The sequence below is a fragment of the Rhinoderma darwinii genome, chromosome 4 (genome assembly GCF_050947455.1).
Source record: "Rhinoderma darwinii isolate aRhiDar2 chromosome 4, aRhiDar2.hap1, whole genome shotgun sequence".
Taxonomy (NCBI): domain Eukaryota; kingdom Metazoa; phylum Chordata; class Amphibia; order Anura; family Rhinodermatidae; genus Rhinoderma; species Rhinoderma darwinii.
Window position 1 is genome coordinate 105,106,171 of NC_134690.1, and position 20,243 is coordinate 105,126,413.

The window sequence follows — 20,243 nt, forward strand, 5'->3', positions numbered from 1 at the left end:
CTACTCACTGTTCCACCCCCGGTTCTTCCTCCTGAAGCTGTTGCTGTGCCACTGCCCGTTGCTCCTCCTGTTTGTTCTGGATCCACAGTTCCTCTGCCTCTTCCTCCTCGCTACGACGGTGATCCCAGAGCATGTAGAGGATTTATTAACCAATGCACGGTTCATTTTAGGCTACGGGCTCATCTCTTCCCCTCCGAGGAGGCCAAAGTGTTGTTTATTATCTCCTTCCTGGCAAGGCACTCGCATAGGCGAACCCAATCTTGGAGCAACAAGGTCCTGTGTCCTCGGACCTAGCCTTGTTCCTGCAGTCCTTTCGTGACGTGTTCGAGGAGCCGGGTCGGACATCCTCTGCTGCAGCTACTCTGTTAACCCTCAAGCAAGACGGCTCCACAGTAGGGGAGTATGCCATCTCTTTCCGTACCCTAGCAGCCGAGCTGGCATGAAACAATGAGGCACTGGGGGCGACCTTCTGGCAGGGTCTGTCCACTCACATCAAGGACGAACTGGCAGCCCGTGACCTTCCTTCTACCTTGGATGCTCTCCTCCTGTTAGCCACCCGGGTTGATATGAGAATCCGGGAGCGCACTCAAGAGGTTTGACAGGATAGCCGGGTCCACAGACCAGCACTCTCGGTCCAGAGACCACTATTGCCTTCCCCTGGTGCGCTACCTGAAGAACCAATGCAGGTAGACAGAGTCCGGTTATCTGAACAGGAGAAGCAGCGCAGACGCTCCTCTGGACTATGTATGTATCGTGGCCTTAAAGGTAATTATGTGCGCCAATGCCCAAAGAAACCGGGAAACTCCAGTACCTAGGGTTGGTTGGAGAGGCAACTCTAGGTGGAACATCTACAAACGTTAAAACCTCTCCCAAATTATCGATTCCTGTGGCCATCGTCTCCGGAGAGACGTCACATCCTTCCTCAGCCTATCTTGACTCTGGAGCGGCTGCTAATTTCATCCAGCAGGATGTTTACGTCTACCCACAGTCCGTCTGGAGAGACCTCTGGCTGTTGCCTCTGTGAATGGTCTACCGTTGCCCGATCCGATTATGCTCATCATGGAGCCGCTGACACTACGGGTCAGAGCTCTTCACTCAGAACAGATCACCTTCCTACTACCTAAGGCTATCAATCCTATCCTGCTGGGTCTGCCATGGCTCCGCCTACACGCCCTGGTTCTTGACTTGAGCTCCGGAGAAGTTCTTCAATCGGGTTCCAGATGCCATAGCCATTGCCTGTCACAAGTCCGTTCTGTTATGCCCCCTCTGCCTCAATCACTCTCCGGTCTACCATCTCAGTATGCCAGTTTTGCAGATGTCTTCTGCAAACGAGAGGCTGAGACGTTGCCTCCACATCGGAATTATGACTGTCCCATTGAACTGGTTCCTAATGCTTCTCTTCCCCGTGGACGATTATATCCTCTCTCCTTACCAGAGACTTTATCTATGTCAGCCTATATCAAGGAGATATCAAAGAGGGGTTTTATTCAAAAATATTCCTCCCCGGCTGGGGCCAGCTTCTTCTTCGTTAAGAAGAGAGATGGATCTCTTCGACCCTGCATTGACTACTGTGGTCTCAACCAGATCACAGTCAAGAACAAATACCCGTTGCCACTTATATCCGATCTGATTGATACGAGGAGCCAAATTTTTTTCTAAGCTAGATCTGCGGGTGGCTTATAACCTAATCCGGATTCGACGGGGTGACGAATGGAAGACAGAATTTAACACCCGCGATGGGCACTATGATTACCTAGTGATGCCCTTCGGACTGTGTTACGCTCCTGCAGTATTTCAGGAATTCGACAATGATATTTTCCGAGATCTCCTCTATATGTGTGTTGTAGTTTATGTCGATGATATTTTGATTTTCTCCCCAGATCTGATGACCCATCGGAGGCATGTCCTTCAAGTTCTTCTGCGACTAAGAAGGAATCTCTTATATGCCAATTTGGAGAAGTGCGTCTTTGAAAAGAAGTCTTTGCCCTTCCTGGGCTACGTCATCTCGGATCAAGGTCTTGAGATGGACTCTGAGAAACTAAAGTCTGTCCTGGAGTGGCCACGCCCTCAGGGCCTAAGGGCCATACAACAGTTCCTGGGATTCGCCAATTTCTACCGGCAGTTTATTCCGAACTTTTCATCTCTGACGGCTCCCATCTCTACCCTTACCAAGGGTGTGAACGCCAAGGTATGGACTCCAGAGGCAGAGTCCACATTCATTAGCCTCAAGAAAGCCTTCACTTCAGCTTCAATCCTCCATCAACCTGACGTATCTCGATAGTTCTCATTGGAGGTGGACGCTTCCTCTGTTGGTGCAGGTGCACTTCTGTTCCAGAGGAGCTCCAAAGGAAAGGCAGTAGTATGTGGCTACTACTCAAGACTGTTTTCTTCTGCTGAGCGAAATTACTCTATTGGAGATCGGGAGCTACTCTCCATCAAATTGGCTCTGGAGGAGTGGAGACATCTTCTAGAGGACGCATCTCACCCCATATTGATCTACACCGACCACAAGAACCTTCAGTCCGCTCAAAGACTGAATCCTCGTCAAGCCAGGTGGTCGCTGTTCTTCACCCGTTTCCAGTTTCTGCTACACTACCGTCCCGCTGACAAGAATGTGAGGGCCGATGAGACGGAAGACACGGTGGAGTCCCTTCAGACTATCATAGGCCCGTCCTGCATTTTCTCTGCTAATCTTCTGCAGATTAGAGACATCCCTCCGGGGAGGACTTTTCTTTGGTTGGCAGACAGGAGAAGAATTCTCCGCTGGGGACACAGTACTAAACTAGCTGGGCACGCTGGTGTCCATAAGACCGAAGGCCTGATTGCTCGTCATTTCTTGTGGCCCATGCTACCTAAAGATGTTCTGGACTTTGTCTCTTCTTGCACGGTGTGTGCTTCTAACAAAGTTACTCACTCCAAGCCGGCCGGCGTGCTTCAACCTCTGCCTGTACCCAATGCCCCTTGGCAGCACATTGCAATGGACTTTGTCACAGACCTTCCCCCCTCAGCAGGATGTAATACTGTCTGGGTGGTGGTGGACCGGTTCTCTAAGCTGGCACATTTTATCCCGCTGACCGGCCTACCTTCTGCTCCCCGACTGGCGAGTCTCTTCATTCAACACATCTTTTGCTTGCATGGGTTGCCTCTTCACATTGTGTACGACCGGGGGGGTTCAGTTTAACCTCGAAGTTCTGGAGAGCCCTCTCTAAGCTCCTGGATGTGAGTTTGGACTTTTCCTCAGCCTATCACCCAGTCCAATGGGCAAATTGAGAGGATCAACCAGGTCATGGAGAATTATCTCTGCCACTTCATCTCTTCACAGCATGATAACTGGGTACAGCTTCTTCCATGGGCTGAATTCTCATGCAACAACCACACGAGTGAGTCCACCACTTCCACTCCATTTCACATTGTATACAGTCAACATCCTAGAGTCCCTCTTCCTGTGTCGACTTCATCTCAGGTACCCGCTGCTGACTCTGCATATGGGAACTTTCTGTAAATCTGGCAACAGACCCGGTCCTCTATTTTGCTGGCAGTCGATCGCATGAAGCAAAAGGCAGATACTAAGAGAAGAGAGCCGCCTCAGTATCTTCCGGGTACTAAAGTCTGGCTGTCCTCTCGGAACATTCGCTTGAAGGTACCCTCATACAAGTTTGCTCCCAGTTTCATTGGTCCTTTCGAGATTCTGCAACCCTGTCTCCTATAAGCTGCGGCTGCCTCCTACCCTCAGAATCCTCAACTCCTTCCATGTGTCCCTCCTGAAACCAGTGGTCCTGAACCGCTACAGCAAGACTTCTAGTTCCACAGTTGCTCCCAGCAGTCCTTCTGATGTATTCGAGGTAAGGGAGATCCTGGACTGCTAAAGGGTAGGAGGAAGGACTTTCTATTTGGTGGACTGGAGAGGGTTTGGACCTGAGGAGAGGTCCTGGGAGCCAGAAGAGAACCTCAGTGCTCCTGCTCTTATTAAAAAGTTCCTTTCTCGCTCTGGCCCCAAGAAGAGGGGGCGTAAGAGGGGGGATACTGAGTCCATGGCCACGGGCCCTCGGGTTTACTCACCAACCGACGCCCGCAGCCATGGATCCGTGAGCGCTGGTCCACATCTCCTTCCTAGGAGACACCAGCGCTCACTTCCGCTCCATTCTGCTGGGTCCCGTAGGGTGCACACAAAGGAAATCATCATCATCATCGTGTCTACTGCACCTGCTGTCATTTGCCACGTCCATTGTCGTTTGCCACATCCAGTGTCTTCTGCCACGTCCAGTTTCTTCTGCCACGTCCAGTGTTGTTTGCCACATCCAGTTTCTTCTGCCACGCCAAGTGTTTTCTGCCACGTCCAATGTCTTCTGCCACATCGGATACTGCCCGCCACATCTGGCGCTACCTTCTGCAACGGCCTCCATCTGTGCTGAAGCAACAGCCACCGTCTGGACTAGTTCAGGTACCCAAGCGTTACTATCTACTATTGACTTTCATATAGACTGTGACCTGGCCAGCTGCCTCTCTGCTACGGCGGAGCGGCCTAGTGGGTCCACATACCCTGTGACCGTGACAATCTGTACTCAGAGAGCTATCACTGTGTGTTATCCGTGGTGTTACATAGGACTGCAGATAACATCCAGTACATTATATGTAATTAAAGAGTTATTACTGTCAGAGGCGTAACTACCGCTATAGCAGCCGTAGCTGCTGCTACGGGGCCCGCAGCATGAGGGGGCCCGTGCCACCTGCCGGCACAGAACCACCCATGGCCGGAGGCTCCGCTAGCAGCTTCCATGGCTGCTACAGTGCGACACCACTGAAGGGGTTGTTCCTACAAAACACATCCATCCCCTATCCACACGGACGCCCAGCAATAAGGAGATAGTGTTATCTACAGGAAGGGGTCTGTATGGCGTTATCTACAGGCAGGACTCTGTATGGCGTTATCTACAGGGGGGGTCTGTATGGCGTTATCTACAGGGGGTCTGTATGGCGTTATCTACAGGGGGGTCTGTATGGCGTTATCTACAGGGGGGTCTGTATGGCGTTATCTACAGGGGGGACTCTGTATGGGGTTATCTACAGGGGGGTCTGTATGGCGTTATCTACAGGGTTGGTCTGTATGGCGTTATCTACAGGGGGGCTGTATGGCGTTATCTACAGGGGGCTGTATGGCGTTATCTACAGTGGGGATTTGGGTCTGTAAGAGGTTATCTATAGGGGGGGTCTGTATGTCGTTATCTACATGGGGGCTGTATGGCGTTATCTACAGGGGGGCTGTATGGCGTTATCTACAGGGGGGATTTTGGGCTGCAAGACATTATCTACAGGGGGCTGTGTATGGCGCTATCTACAGGGGGCCGTGTATGGTGCTATCTATAGTGGTGCGCTGTGTGGTGGAATCTATAGGGAGGCACTATCTACAAGGGGGGTTGTGTGGCCCCAGTCAAAAGTTTGCTATGGGACTCAGTCTTTCCTAGTTACGCCCCTGATCACTGTGTTATCTGTGAGATAGCAGTGTTCAGCTTTTTCCGGCGCTGCCATAGAAAATGAGTGGAGCGGAAGTGCGCATGAGCGACCTGCCGCTCGGTTCAAACTTGGGGTCTGGACAATTTCGGGCTCCCCGTTCTCGTAAACGGTGGGGTCCGAGCTGTCAGACACCTACCGATCAGCAAGTTACCTCTTACCCTAAGGATAGGGGGTAACTTGTAACCTGCAAAATGGTGTATTAATTCATGGCCACACGATTTTGAAGATAAAGGGACGTTAACGTGTGGCCACTAACAGGCTATTTGACAGCCGCACCGAACATGGTGCTGGCGCGGTTGTTGGCTGCGTTGCGACCATGTCAGGGCCGCTCTGTGTGGCCTTACCCTTACATAGAACTGCAGGTAACATCTACTATATTATTTATACTCAGAGATTTATCACTGTGTGTTATCTGTGGTGTTACATAGAACTGCAGGTAACATCCACTACATTATCTGTACTGTGCATATGTGTGCCTGTGTGGGTATACATGGGTCTGTATGTGTACATCTGTTTCTGTGCATGTATACATGTGCCTGTGTGTTTATTTATGTGCTTTTATGTATTTGTTTATGTTCCAGTATGTGTATATTTATGTGCCTGTGTGTGTGTGAGTATATATATATGTAGCGTCAATAACCGTGGGCCGTCGGGTTTACTCACCTCCCTACACCCGCAGCCATGGATCAGTGAGCGCTGGCTCGCATCACTTCCGCTCTGGTCCACTGTGTCCTGTAGGGTGTGCGCGCACGCTCATGCCCGGTCTTAAAGGGCCAGCGCGCGCACATGTAGAAATCATCATCATAAACTGCCCATGCTTTCCTGGACTAAAAGAAGGGCCCTGCCCTTCTGATCCTTGCCTGAGTGTTTTTAGTGTATCCCAAGTCTGTCTTGCAAATGGTCCCTTAGTATTTTCCCGTACCAGTTGTTACCCGTGCCCTGTTACCTGTTCTGTATCCCGTGCTGTGTTCTTTTTCCTGTGCCTACTAGTGTTGGAGTCGTGTCTACTGCACCTGCTGCCGTTTGCCACATCCTGTGTCATCTGCCACGTCCTGTTCACCTTCCACGTCCAGTGTGATCCGCCATGTCTGGTGCAACGTGCTGCATCTGCTGCCATCTTCCTCGTCCAGTGTGATCCGCCACGTCTGGCGCAACGTACTGCACCTGCTGTCATCTGCCACGACTGGCGTAACCTGCTACACCCACCTCCATCCATGCCAAAGCCTTGGCCACTGTCTGGACGATTCAGGTACCCTTATGCGGGACTTTGTATTGCTGGGGTGGTCCGTGGTTTGGCCAGCTGCCTCCCCGCTTTGGCGGTGTGGCCTAGTGGGTCCACATACCCACAGACCGTGACAATACATATATATTTGCCTGCCATGTCTAAATATATATCTTTTTGTATGTACAGATGTAGCCATCTATAGCTTTACTTTAAATGCATTAAATACACAGTGTCAAGCAACTTTAACTTGACTTTTTAATTTGATTTTCAATGGTTTTTGTTGTGTGATATCACGCTTCAGCAAGTTACCAGAGTCAAGATAAAGATAGCTACATCCGTACAGTATATATGTGGTTCATTTTTGGTTTGTCGAGAGCAGCAATAGAGAGTCCTGCACAGTGTGCCATCCAACTTAAGGCCGGCCTTGCTCAGACTTACAGTCTATATAGTGCTGCAGCCATTTCTGGACAGCGCTGAGGGAAACAGCTGATCCACGGCCCAACTTGGGGGCACCAGGTAAGGTATGTATTGTTTTACAATGTTGTATGTCACAGTTCCTGGGACCAGAGGGTCCCTTCAATTGTATCCACAACCTTTCAATTCAATTGAAAGCCCAGATGAGGCAAGTGAACTTACTGCGCTACTTACAAGGCTCAGTAAACTGAGCAGTGACAACTCTAAACTATCATTGGTTAGTTTACATCACGTGGTGGCTGCTTACCTTTAAAAGTAGGCCAATGACCCGGGGATAACCTGGGACCACGTGATGTAAACTAACCAATGACAGCTTAGAGCTGTCACTGCTTTGTTAACTGTATGTGTTCCCAAGGCAGTCAGCACTACTAACTCGGCGTGGTGCACGTGGAAGGGAAAATATCCCAAAAATTTAACAAAACTACCGGCACTCACTGGATGTTTTCTAATTTCTTTCTTTATTTCAAAGATGCGTTTCGGCTCTTAATTAGCCTTTCTCAATCTCAATTTTAACAGAAATGGTAAAGATTTATATACTATGTCATTTCCTATCACACGTTTTCATAGACAAATGAAAAGACAAGGATTTCATTCACAAATTGCTACACCTCATATATCTTTGCATGCGTGTGGAGGAAAACGTAATTAATGAAACCATTCATGAACATAAAGTCAACAACGTTTATAGAAATCTCATTCATGGAGATACATCTGGGTACATAATGAAAGCTTTTTAACTAAGATGTAATACATGAAAAAAAGGAAGAAAACATAGTAGACTTACAACTTGAACACACTTTAAAGAGGCTCTGTCACCAGATTCTCAATTCCCTATCTCCTATTGCATGTGATCGGCGCTGCAATGAAGATAACAGTAACATGTTTTTTTTTTTTTTAAAACGTTCATTTTTGGCCAAGTTATGAGCTATTTTATATAAATGCAAATGAGCTTTGAAATGGACAACTGGGCGTGTTTTTATTCGTATGTCCAACTGGGCGTGTATTGTGTTTTTAACTGGCCGTGTTTACTTGTTTTACTAACTGGGCGTTGTGGAGAGAAGTGTATGATGCTGACGAATCAGTGACCAATCAGCATCATGAGGAAGCAGACACTATTCTAGAGCAGTATATTAACCCCTTGCGTACCTTCTCCGTAATAGTACGTCGCTGGCCGCTTATTGCAGCGTACCTTCGCCGTACTATTGCGGAGAAGGAATAAACTGTCACTATGTGAAAACACATAGTGATATAACAGCGGCGGCAGCTGTCATTGACAGCTAACCGTCTCTGCTACCGGCCTGGGGACCAATTAGCAGTCCCCAATGCCGGCAATTGCTGTGATTGGTCAGTATCTGAAGACTGACCAATCACAGCCGTCTGTGACGTCGTCTGCAGGAGAAAGCTCCTGTCACTTTCTCTGAACTCCTCATTTCTGTGAGATCCGTGAGGAGATCAGAGAAAGCGGTGTAAAAAAACAAAACACTATTTTTATTAACCCCTTCCTGAAAATAGGCGTATAGTAATGCCCTGAGGATGAAGCGGGCACAGGAGCTGTGCTCGCTCCATCTTCATCGGATGTCGGCTGTAATATACAGTCGACATCTCACTGCAACTACAGCGATCACTGTCCTCTCCGATCGCTGTAGCTTAACCCCTTAAATGCCGCTGTCAATAGCGACAGCGGCATTTAAGTGATTGATACAGAGGGAGGGGGCTCCCTCTGCACCCCATTACCCCCCCCCCCAGCAAAAAATCGCGGGGTTCTGATGGTTGCAATGGCAACCAGGAAGCCTAGCAACGGCTTCCTGGTTGCCAGGTATGGGAGCCTATTAGGTCCTGCCCGAGTTGTAAAGTGACAGTTACAATACACTGCACTACACAAGTACATACAGAAGTAGTGCAGTGTATTGTACATGGGATCTGAAGATCAGATCTTCCAGTCCCCTAGTATGTGTAAAATAAAAAGTGAAAAAAAGTTAAAAAAAAAAGTTTTAGATAAATAAATAAATAAAAGTTTTACGTAATAAAAACAATAATCGCCTTGTTTCCCTGATCAAGCCCTTTATAATTAGAAAAAAAATGAAAAAAAGACAAAAACTAGACATAAGTATCGCCGCGTTCGTATTGGCCTGACCTAAAAAAATATCATATTATTTATCCCGCACGGTGAACACCGTAAAAAAAATACCATAAAAAACAATGGCAGAATTTCCTTTTTTGGTCACGTTGTTTCCAAAAAAATGGAATAAAAAGTGATCAAAAAGTCGCGCGTAGCCAAACATGGTACCAATAAAAACTACAGTGTGTCACGCAAAAAACAAGCCCTCACAAAGCTCCGTCGACAAAAAAATAAAAAAGTTATGGCTCTCAGGAAATGGTGACACTAAAACATTTTATTTAGAAAAAAGTGTTTTTATTTTGTAAAAGTAGTAAAACATATAAAAACTATATAAATTTGGTATTGCCATAATCGTATCAAACCGCAGAATAAAGTAAACATGTTGTTTATACTGCACAGAGAACGGCGTTAAAAAATTATAAAAAAAAACAGTGAAAGAATTTCTGTTTTTTGGTCTCCTCACCTCAGAAAAAATGGAATAAAATCTGATCAAATTATCGCATGTACCCCAAAATGATACTAATAAAAACGACAGCTCGTCCCATGAAAATCAAGCACTCACACAGCTCGTCAACGGAAAAATAAAAAGTTATGACTCTTGGAACGCAATAATGCAAAACGACGGTCCAGACTAATTTATATGTGCAGCAGTTCTTCACCTAAAACCCCACGTCATCATTTGCAGCCCCCACTGGTAGACCCTGTAAATGCAGCGGAAACTTTGACATTTTGGGGTCTGTGCTACATGTGGGGCTAGTAAAGAAGTCAAAGTTTAGGCAATACTGAAGTGCGGATGTTTTGTACAACACCACAGACACCTTTTAGAAGTGCGACTCCTGCACCCAATAATCCGGCCTGTGCATATAGGATTGGTTAAAAGCGTACGTCACTATCCATGGATCATTTTATTATTAATTTTCCCCATTATTACATCATCCTATTATGACCTGTTGCACTCCGCCCAGCTTACATATATACCCTGATGTACTCCACATAGCTTACATATACCCTGATGTACTCCACCCAGCTTACATATACCCTGATGTACTCCACCCAGCTTACATATACCCTGATGTACTCCGCACAGTTTACATATACCCTGATGTACTCCGCCCAGCTAACATATACCCTGATGAACTCCGCCCAGCTTACATATACCCTGATGTACTCCGCCCAGCTTACATATACCCTGATGTACTCCTCACAGCTTACATATACCCTGATGTACTCCGCCCAGCTTACATATTCCCTGATGTACTCCGCACAGCTTACATATACCCTGATGTACTCCGCACAGCTTACATATACCCTGATGTACTCCGCATAGCTTACATATTTTACCCTGATACACTCCGCCCAGCTTACATATACCCTGATGTACTCCGCACATATTACATATACCCTGATACACTCCGCCAAGCTTACATATTATAAACTGAAACACCAGTAAAACACTAAACAAAACTACTACCAAGCAAAATCTGCGCTCCAAAAGCCAAATGGCGCTCCTTCTGGGCCTGGCAGTGTGCCCAAACCGCAGTTTATGACCACATATGGGGTATTACCGTACTCTGGAGAACCGCTTAACAATTTATGGGGCGTATGTCTCCAGTGGTAGAAGCTGGGCCCAACACATTGGGCACTGAAATAGCATATCTGTGGAAAATGTCAATTTTCAATCTGCAACATCCACTGTGCACTAATTTCTGCAAAACCTTTGGGGGTCAAAATGCTCACTACACTTCTAGATGAATTCCTTGAGGGGTGTAGTTTCCTAAATGGGGTCACTTCTCGGGAGTTTTCACTGTACTGGTACCTCAGCGCAATGCAACATGGCGTCAAAAACTAATTTTGTAAAATCTCCACTCCAAAAATGAAATTGCACTTTTTCCGTTTAGACCCTTGCCGTATGTCCAAATAGCCGTTTACAACCACATATGGGGTATTTCCGTACTCAGGAGAAATTGTGTAACACATTTTGGGGTGTCTTTTCTCCTGTATTCCTTGTGGAAATGAAAAATTCTGAGCTAAATCTACAGGTTATTGGAAAAAAAAATTTTTTCATTTTCACGGACCAATTCTAATAAAATCTATAAAACACCTGAGGGCTCAAAATGCTCACTACACCTCTAATTTAATTATTTCAGGGGTATAGTCTCCAAATTGGGATCACATCTGGGGAATTTCTACTGTACTGGTACTTCAGGGACTCTGCAAATGCGACATGGCCCCCAGAAACCAATTCAGCAAAATCTGAGCTGCAAAATCCAAATGGTGCTCCGTCCCTTCTGAGCCCTGCCGTGGGTCCAAACAGCAGTTTATTATCACATATGGGGTATTACCGTAATCAGGAGAAATTGCTTTACAAATGTTGAGGTGCTTTTTCTCCTTTATTCCTTATAAAAATTAGAAAATTCTGTTTTTTTTCCAAAAAAAAGTCTCTTTTCATCTTCACAGACTAATTCCAAAAAATTCAGCAAAAAACCTGTGGGGTCAAAATGCTAACTATACCACTAGAAAAATTCCTTGAGGGGTTTAGTTTCCAAAATGGGGTCACTTTTGGGGGGATTCCACTGTTTAGGTCCCTCCAGGGCATTGCAAACGTGACACGGCACCGAAAACCATAACAGTACTGTACTGTACTGGTACTTCAGGGACTCTGCAAATGCGACATGGCCCCCAGAAACCAATTCAGCAAAATCTGAGCTCCAAAATCCAAATGGGGGTCCTTCCCTTCTAAGCCCTGCTGTGGGTCCAAACAGCAGTTTATTACCACATATGGGGTATTTCCGTAATCGGGAGAAATTGCTTTACAAATGTTGGGGTGCTTTCTCTCCTTTATTTCTTGAAAAAATTAGAAATTTTTACGTTTTTCCAGAAAAAAAGTAGATTTTCATTTTCACAGACTAACTCCAGAAAATATAGCAAAATACCTGTGGGGTCAAAATTCTAACTATACCCCTAGAGAAATTCCCTGAGGGGTGTAGTTGAAAAAAATGGGGGTCACTTTTGGGCGTTTCCCCTGTTTTGGCACCACAAGACCTCTTCAAACCTGACATGGTGCCTAAAATATATTCTGAAAAAAGGAGGCCCCAAAATCCAAGAGATGCTCCTTTGCTTCTGAGGCCTGTGTTTCAGTCCATTAGCGCACTAGGGCCACATGTGGGATATTTCCTATAACTGCAGAACCTGGGTAATAAATATTGAGTTGCGTTTCTCAGGTAAAAGCTTCTGTGGTATAGAACAAAATGTATTACATATGAATTTTGGTAAAAAAAAAGAAATTTGAAAATTTCAGCTCTACTTTCCTTCAATTCCTGTAAAACGCCAAAAGGGTTGAAACACTTTCTGAAGGCTGTTTTGGATACTTTGAGGGGTGCAGTTTTCAAAATTGGGTGTTTTATGGGGCTTTCTAATATATAGGGCACTTAAAACCACTTCAGAACTGAACTCGTCCCTGAAAAAATAGCTTTTTGAAATTTTTTTAAAAATATGAGAAATTGCTGCTAAAGTTCTAAGCCTTGTAACGTCCTAGAAAAATAAAAGGATGTTCAAAAAACGATGCAAACATAAAGTAGTCATGTGGGAAATGGTAATTAGTAACTATTTTGTGTGGTATTACTATCTGTTTTACAAGCAGATACATTTAAAATTGGAAAAATCATAATTTCTTCATATTTTCTCTAAATTTTGGTGTTTTTCACAAATAAGCAATGAATTTATCGACCAAATTTTTGCACTAACCTAAAGTACAATATGTCACGAGAAAACAGTCTCAGAATCGCTTGGATAGGTAAAAGCATTCCAGAGTTATTACCACATAAATTGACACATGTCAGATTTGAAAAAATGGGTCTGGTCCTCAAGGCCAAAATGAGCTGGGTACTCAAGGGGTTAATACAGAAACTCTCACCTTTAGGATAATTTTTCTTGGACAGGGCCACGTGTGGAGACAGTTTTTAGTGAGTCCAGTACTACTGCTGCATGTTTGCCTGGTGGTCTAACTCACTTCTCCTGAGCCTCATTAGTTGCCCCATGATCTCTACTTGACATTCCCGCCACACTATCCCCTCTTACACTCCTCTCGTTCGTATTGCCATCTGCCCTCAGGTTGATTGGTGTGCTAACCTGACCTGGCACATCAGCGCAGGGCTCCTATGCAAATCCTCACTGACGCCTGGCTTCTCCTCACTGCTCCGCTGCCAGGGAACACTGTTTTTAAGCAACAGGCCGCGCTTGCCAAGAAAAGCTGTGCCGGCGCTGACATGGCGTTGTGCACAAAAGCCCAGACAGGTACACACGGGAGGAGGAAACAGAAAATTAGTTTTGATGATGGCATTCAAAGGGTTAAAGCCGAGATCATTGGTTCCTCTGATCTCCAGCGTTAGAGTGGGGCTGCAGCTGTGTATTACAGCCATTGCTATGCTCTTGATCTTATAGGCACATTTGCTATACCCTTGCAATGAGCAGGACGAGAATGCTCATCATGATCTGGCAACCTCCTGCCGCTTATGAGGAGCATACTTGTCACGCATCATCAACTAGTAAAGAACAATTTAACTACCAAATTCTTAATGAAAACACCTAAAATGCCATCAATTTAAAGTAAATCCAAAGTTTTCACTTTCTCCTGAGCCTATCTAAGGCGTTCCTTGTCTTTGCCATCACCTAACAGGTCAAGTAAGTTTTGAGATTCAGAATTTTGCCTTGCCCATGTCTACTCCTCAACATCTTCAATAATGTCCTCTACTATCTCTGCTGGACTCTGCACCTTTATGTAATTATAAATGTCTGTTTTCTATCATTTCAAAGGCTTCTGATCACCAGGAGTCCTTCTTCAAAGACTTTACATAGCAGAACAACTTCAGTCATAAAATGGAGACTTGTCTTTGAAGTTTTTGATGCCATTTGCTTTTTTTGTACTTTTTAGCAAGTTCCAATTAGACAATTTTTCAGCATTTGGAAATCTTAGTATTTGTGTCTAGTCCAGTCTATTCATTCAAATGTGCTAAGCGTGCATAGCTTTATCCATTTGCTAAGCCATAAAAGGCTCACATTACATTGTTCAAAGTGGTCAGTAATTCAATGTATTAATTTTCAAATAAATATAGTTGTTATTAAACCAGAGTGCAATATTGATTCATTACAATATACATAAAACACTTGGTTCATATTATGTTTGCATTGTGGCTTTTATAAATTAACCCCTTCCCACATTTGGACATACTATTATGTTATATTTGCTATGCTTTTATATATAGCCGACACTTCTCTGCAACAGACATTTAACCTCGTTAGATGCAGCAGTCAACAGCAGAGAGCCAATGGGCTACCATGGCAGCCAGGGGCCTAACAAAGGCTCCCAGGCATACCACCATGGCTAATCGCCTATAAGACTGTGGCAAAGTCATTGCCTAATAGGTTGCCTGTCAGTTTATTAGTGACAGGCAATAATGCTTTGGTATACTGAGTATACCAAAGCATTATTGTGAAGTCTCCCAGTAGAACTAAAAAAATAAATATATTATTAAAGTTAAATAAACCAAATTTAAAAACAACAAAAAAAAATATAATAAGTAGTTTTGTTGTGCATAAAAGTGTTAAAAAAAATCGAATACACATTTCCAATAACATATTTAACCACATAGCTGTAATTGCTTTTTTTTCCTTATTTAATTATTTAATTATTTGTAGACCAAAATAATTACATTAAACAATGGGACCCATTCAGCAGGAAAAAAAAAAGACATTATACAGCTACATCAACAGAAAAATAAAAAAGTTATAGCTCGGGATGCGGCGACGTCAAATATTTTTTTTTTCCATGACAAAGTGCTTTTATTGTGCAAATATAGTGAAACAAAAAAATAACTGATACTGTAAGGGCAGATACAGACGAACGTTGCGTTTTTGCGCACGCAAACAACGCGGCGTTTTGCGCGCGCAAAAACCATTTGACAGCTGCGTGTGTCATCCGTGTATGATGCGCGGCTGCGTGATTTTCGCGCAGCCGCCATCATAGAGATGAGGCTAGTCGACGCCCGTCACTGTCCAAGGTGCTGAAAAAGCTAACTCTTTCAGCACCCTCGACAGTGAATGCCGAACACAATATCGAAAAACCTGTTGAAAAAAAAGAAAAAGTTCGTACTTACCGAGAACTTCCCGGCCGTTGCCTTGGTGACGCGTCCTTGGTGACGCGTCCTTGGTGACACGCCTCTCGACATTGGGCCCCACCTCCCTGGATGACGCGCCAGTCCATGTGACCGCTGCAGCCTGTGCTTGGCCTGTGATTGGCTGGAGCTGTCACTTGGACTGAATTGTCATCCCGGGAGGTCAGACTGGAGGAAGACGCCGGGAGTTATCGGTAAGTCAGAACTTCGTTTTTTTTTCTACAGGTTCATGTATATTGGGATCGGAAGTCACTGTCCATGGTGCTGAAACAGTTTAACTCTTTCAGCACCATGGACAGTGACTATCTCCTGACGTCGCGTACCGATAATTTTTTTGCCGGGTTCGGCCAAAACGAGTTCGGCCGAACCCGGTGAAGTTCGGTTCGCTTGTCCGGCTTCGCTCATCGCAAAGACACTCCGTTTGGATGTTCGGAAACAGAAAAGCACGTGGTGCTTTTCTGTTTACATTCATCCTTTTGACAGCTGGTGCGCTGTTTCAGTCGGTTCGCACGGAAGTGCTTCCGTGCAACCTGCGTGGTTTTCACGCACCCATTGACTTCAATGGGTGCGTGATGCGCGAAATACGCAGAGTTATTGAACCTGTCGCGCTTTTTGCGCAGCAGACAAACGCTGCACAAAAAGCACGGACTGTCTCTACTGCCCCATAGACTTGTATTGGTCCATGCGTGCCGCGTGAAAACCACGCGGCCCGCACGGACCGAATACACGCTCATGTGAATCCCCCCTAAAGGATTTGCTAGACACAGCTTCTGTGTCGACGCCCGTGGGCAATCAGTCTGCACCTGCTCCTATGTCTGTGAGACTGACTACATCTTCCACCACTCAGGATGGCAGGCTTAGGAGTGGGAGAGCCTATCACAGCCTGGCCAGACAGAGCTAGCTCTCGCCCACTGTCTATTTATACCTGCCTTTCCTGTTCCTCCTTTGCCTGTGATTCTTCTATGCTTGTTTCCTGGCTTTGATGCTGCTTGTACTACTCATCATCATCTGCTTGTTATTGACCTTGGCTTTCTGACCACTCTCCTGCTCAGCGTTTTGTACCTCGTTCTCTCCTGGTTTGACTCAGCTCGTTCACTACTCTTGTTGCTCACGGAGTCTCCGTGGGCAGCTGCCCCGTTTTCCCTAGCTTCTGTGTACCCTTGTCTGTTTGTCTGTCTTGCACTTACTGAGCGTAGGGACCGTCGCCCAGTTGTACCCGGTCGCTTAGGACGGGTCGTTGCAAGACGGCAGGGACTGAGTGGCGAGTAGATTAGGGCTCACCTGTCTGTCTCCCTACCCTGTCATTACATAATCACAGGCCCATATACCTAGTCTACGCTGGTCCCTGACACATCCATGGACCCCCTTGAGACCCTGGCTCAGCAGATGCAGGGCCTCTCCCTACAGGTCCAGGCCCTGGCTCAGAGGGACAACCTGCGTGATGCTTCCCTGGTAGTGCCCCCCACCTCACCTCTCGAACCCCACCTCAAGTTGCCTGACCGGTTCTCAGGGGACCGGAAGACTTTTTTCTCCTTTCGGGAGAGTTGTAGGTTCTATTTTCGCTTAAAGCCGCACTCTTCAGGTTCTAAAAGCCAGCGGGTGGGTATAATTATGTCCCTGCTCCAGGACGGGCCCCAAGAATGGGCCTTCTCCTTGGCTCCTGACACCCCTGAGCTTTCCTCCGTTGATCTTTTATTTTCTGCTCTCGGGCTCATTTATGACGAGACTGACAAGACTGCCTTTGCCGAGAGTCAGCTAGTGACCTTACGTCAGCGTATGAGACCTGTAGAGGAGTATTGTTCTGACTTTAGGAAGTGGTGTGTAGCTTCTCAGTGGAATGACCCTGCCTTGAGGTGCCAGTTTAGGTTGGGTCTGTCGAACGCCCTGAAAGACCTGCTAGTTAGCTATCCCTCTGCTGACTCCCTAGATCAGGTTATGGCTTTAGCGGTACGACTTGACCGACGTCTCAGGGAACGACGACTTGAATGTTTTTGTGCCTTCTCCTCTGACTCCCCCATGATGCCTCCCGAGGTTCCGTTGCTTCGTTCTTCCACGGAAGACTCGGATGTACCTATGCAACTCGGGGCCTCCGTGTCCCCCCAACAACGTAGAGAGTTCCACAGGAAGAATGGTCTCTGCTTCTACTGTGGGGATGACAAGCATCAAGTGAACAACTGTCCTAGGCGTAAGAATAAGCAGCCGGAAGAACTTCCGCGCCTAAGTGATCATCGGGGAGGTCACTTGGGCGCACAGGTATTTCCCGTAAAGATGAAACCTAATAAAATCTTGCTTCCCTTTCAGGTCTGTTTTGGCGGTAGGTCTGCTACCGGCAGTGCCTTCGTGGATTCAGGGTCTTCTGCTAATATTATGTATGTGGAATTTGCTATGTCTCTAGCTATGCTATTGATTGATTTGCCTAAACCTGTCCTGGTAGTGGGTATCGACTCCACTCCTCTTGCTAATGGTAATTTTACACAGCATACCCCTGTTTTTGAACTCCTTGTTGGCTCCATGCATTTGGAGCAGTGCTCTGTACTGGTGATGCAGGGATTATCGTCCGATTTGGTTTTAGGCCTTCCCTGGTTGCAGATGCATAATCCCATGTTTAACTGGAATACTGGGGATCTTACCAAATGGGGTAATGAATGCATGACATCATGTTTTTCTGTTAATTCTATTTCTCTCCCTGAGGAGGTGAACACTCTACCTGAGTTTGTTCAGGACTTCGCTGATGTTTTCTCTAAAGAGGCCTCCGAAGTGTTACCTCTTCATAGAGAATACGATTGCGCAATCGATTTGGTACCAGGAGCTAAGCTCCCTAAGGGTAGGATATTCAATCTCTCTTGTCCCGAACAAGAAGCCATGAGAGAGTATATCCAGGAATGCCTGGCCAAGGGTTACATTCGCCCCTCTACTTCTCCGGTAGGTGCTGGCTTCTTCTTCGTAGGGAAGAAGGATGGTGGTCTTAGGCCGTGCATCGACTACCGGAACTTGAATAAGTTCACTATAAGGAACCAGTACCCCCTTCCTTTGATTCCTGATCTCTTCAATCAGGTTCAGGGGGCCCAATGGTTCTCTAAGTTGGATCTACGGGGGGCTTATAACCTTATCCGCATCAAAGAGGGGATGAGTGCAAGACTGCGTTTAACACGCCCGAAGGTCATTTCGAATACCTCGTCATGCCCTTTGGGTTGTGTAATGCTCCCGTGGTCTTCCAGAATTTCATAAATTAGATTTTAAGAGACTACCTGGGGGTATTTCTTGTAGTGTACCTTGATGACATACTTGTGTTTTCCAAGGACTGGTCCTCCCACATTGAGCATGTCAGGAAGGTGCTCCAGGTCCTTCAGGAAAACAAACTGTTTGCTAAGACCGAAAAATGTGTGTTTGGGGTACAGGAAATACCATTTTTGGGTCAAATCCTCACTCCTCATGAATTCCGCATGGGCCCCGCCAAGGTCCAGGCTGTGGCGGAATGGGTCCAACCTGCCTCCCTGAAGGCGTTACAGTGCTTCCTGGGATTCGCTAATTATTACAGGAGATTTATTGCTAACTTCTCGGTCATCGCTAAGCCTCTTACGGATCTCACTCACAAAGGTGCTGTCTTGTCCCAGGGTAACAGGTCCCTCACCCATCTCCGTCCCTGTGCCTACTTCTCCAGGAAGTTTTCGCCCACTGAGAGTAACTATGATATTGGCAACCGCAAACTCTTAGCCATTAAATGGGCATTTGAAGAGTGGCGCCATTTCCTGGAGGGGTCTAGGCACCAGGTAACGGTCCTTACCGACCACAAGAATCTGGTTTTCTTAGAATCTGCCCGGAGGCTAAAACCGAGACAAGCTCGATGGCCGTTATTTTTTACCAGAATCAACTTTTTGGTCACCTATAGGGCTGGATCTAAAAATATTAAGGCTGACGCACTGTCGCATAGCTTCATGGCCAGCCCTCCTTCAGAAGAAGATCCTGCTTGTATTTTGCCTCAAGTTATAATCATTTCCTCTATTGATTCGGATTTAGTCTCCGAAATTGCGGCTGATCAAGGTTCAGCTCCCGGGAACCTTCCTGAGAACAAGCTGTTTGTTCCCCTGCAACTCCGGCTAAGGGTACTTAGGAAAAATCCTGACTCACTATTTGGCCATCCAGGCATCCTGGGTACCAAGCACCTCATTGCCAGAAACTACTGGTGGCCTGGGTTGCTTAAAGACGTTAAGGCCTACGTCGCCACTTGTGAGGTTTGTGCTAGTTCCAAGACTCCCAGGTCCCGACCAGCGGGCTTACTATGTTCTTTGCCCATTCCCCAGAGATCTTGGGCCCATATCTCCATGGATTTTATCAGCCATTTGCACCCATCTCAAGGCAAGTCGGTAGTTTGGGTTGTAGTAGACCACTTCAGTAAGATGTGCCACTTTGTGCCCCTCAAGCAACTACCCAATGCTAAGACGTTAGCTACCTTGTTTGTCAAACACATCCTGCGTCTCCATGGGGTTCCTGTCAATATTGTTTCTGACAGAGGTGTACAATTTGTTTCATTGTTTTGGAGAGCCTTCTGTAAAAAGTTGGAGATTGATCTGTCCTTATCCTCGGCTTTCCATCCTGAAACTAATGGCCAAACGGAGAGGACTAATCAGTCTCTAGAACAATATTTAAGGTGTTTTATCTCTGACTGTCAACATGATTGGGTCTCATTCATTCCCCTCGCCGAATTTTCCCTTAATAACCGGGTCAGTAACTCGTCAGGGGTCTC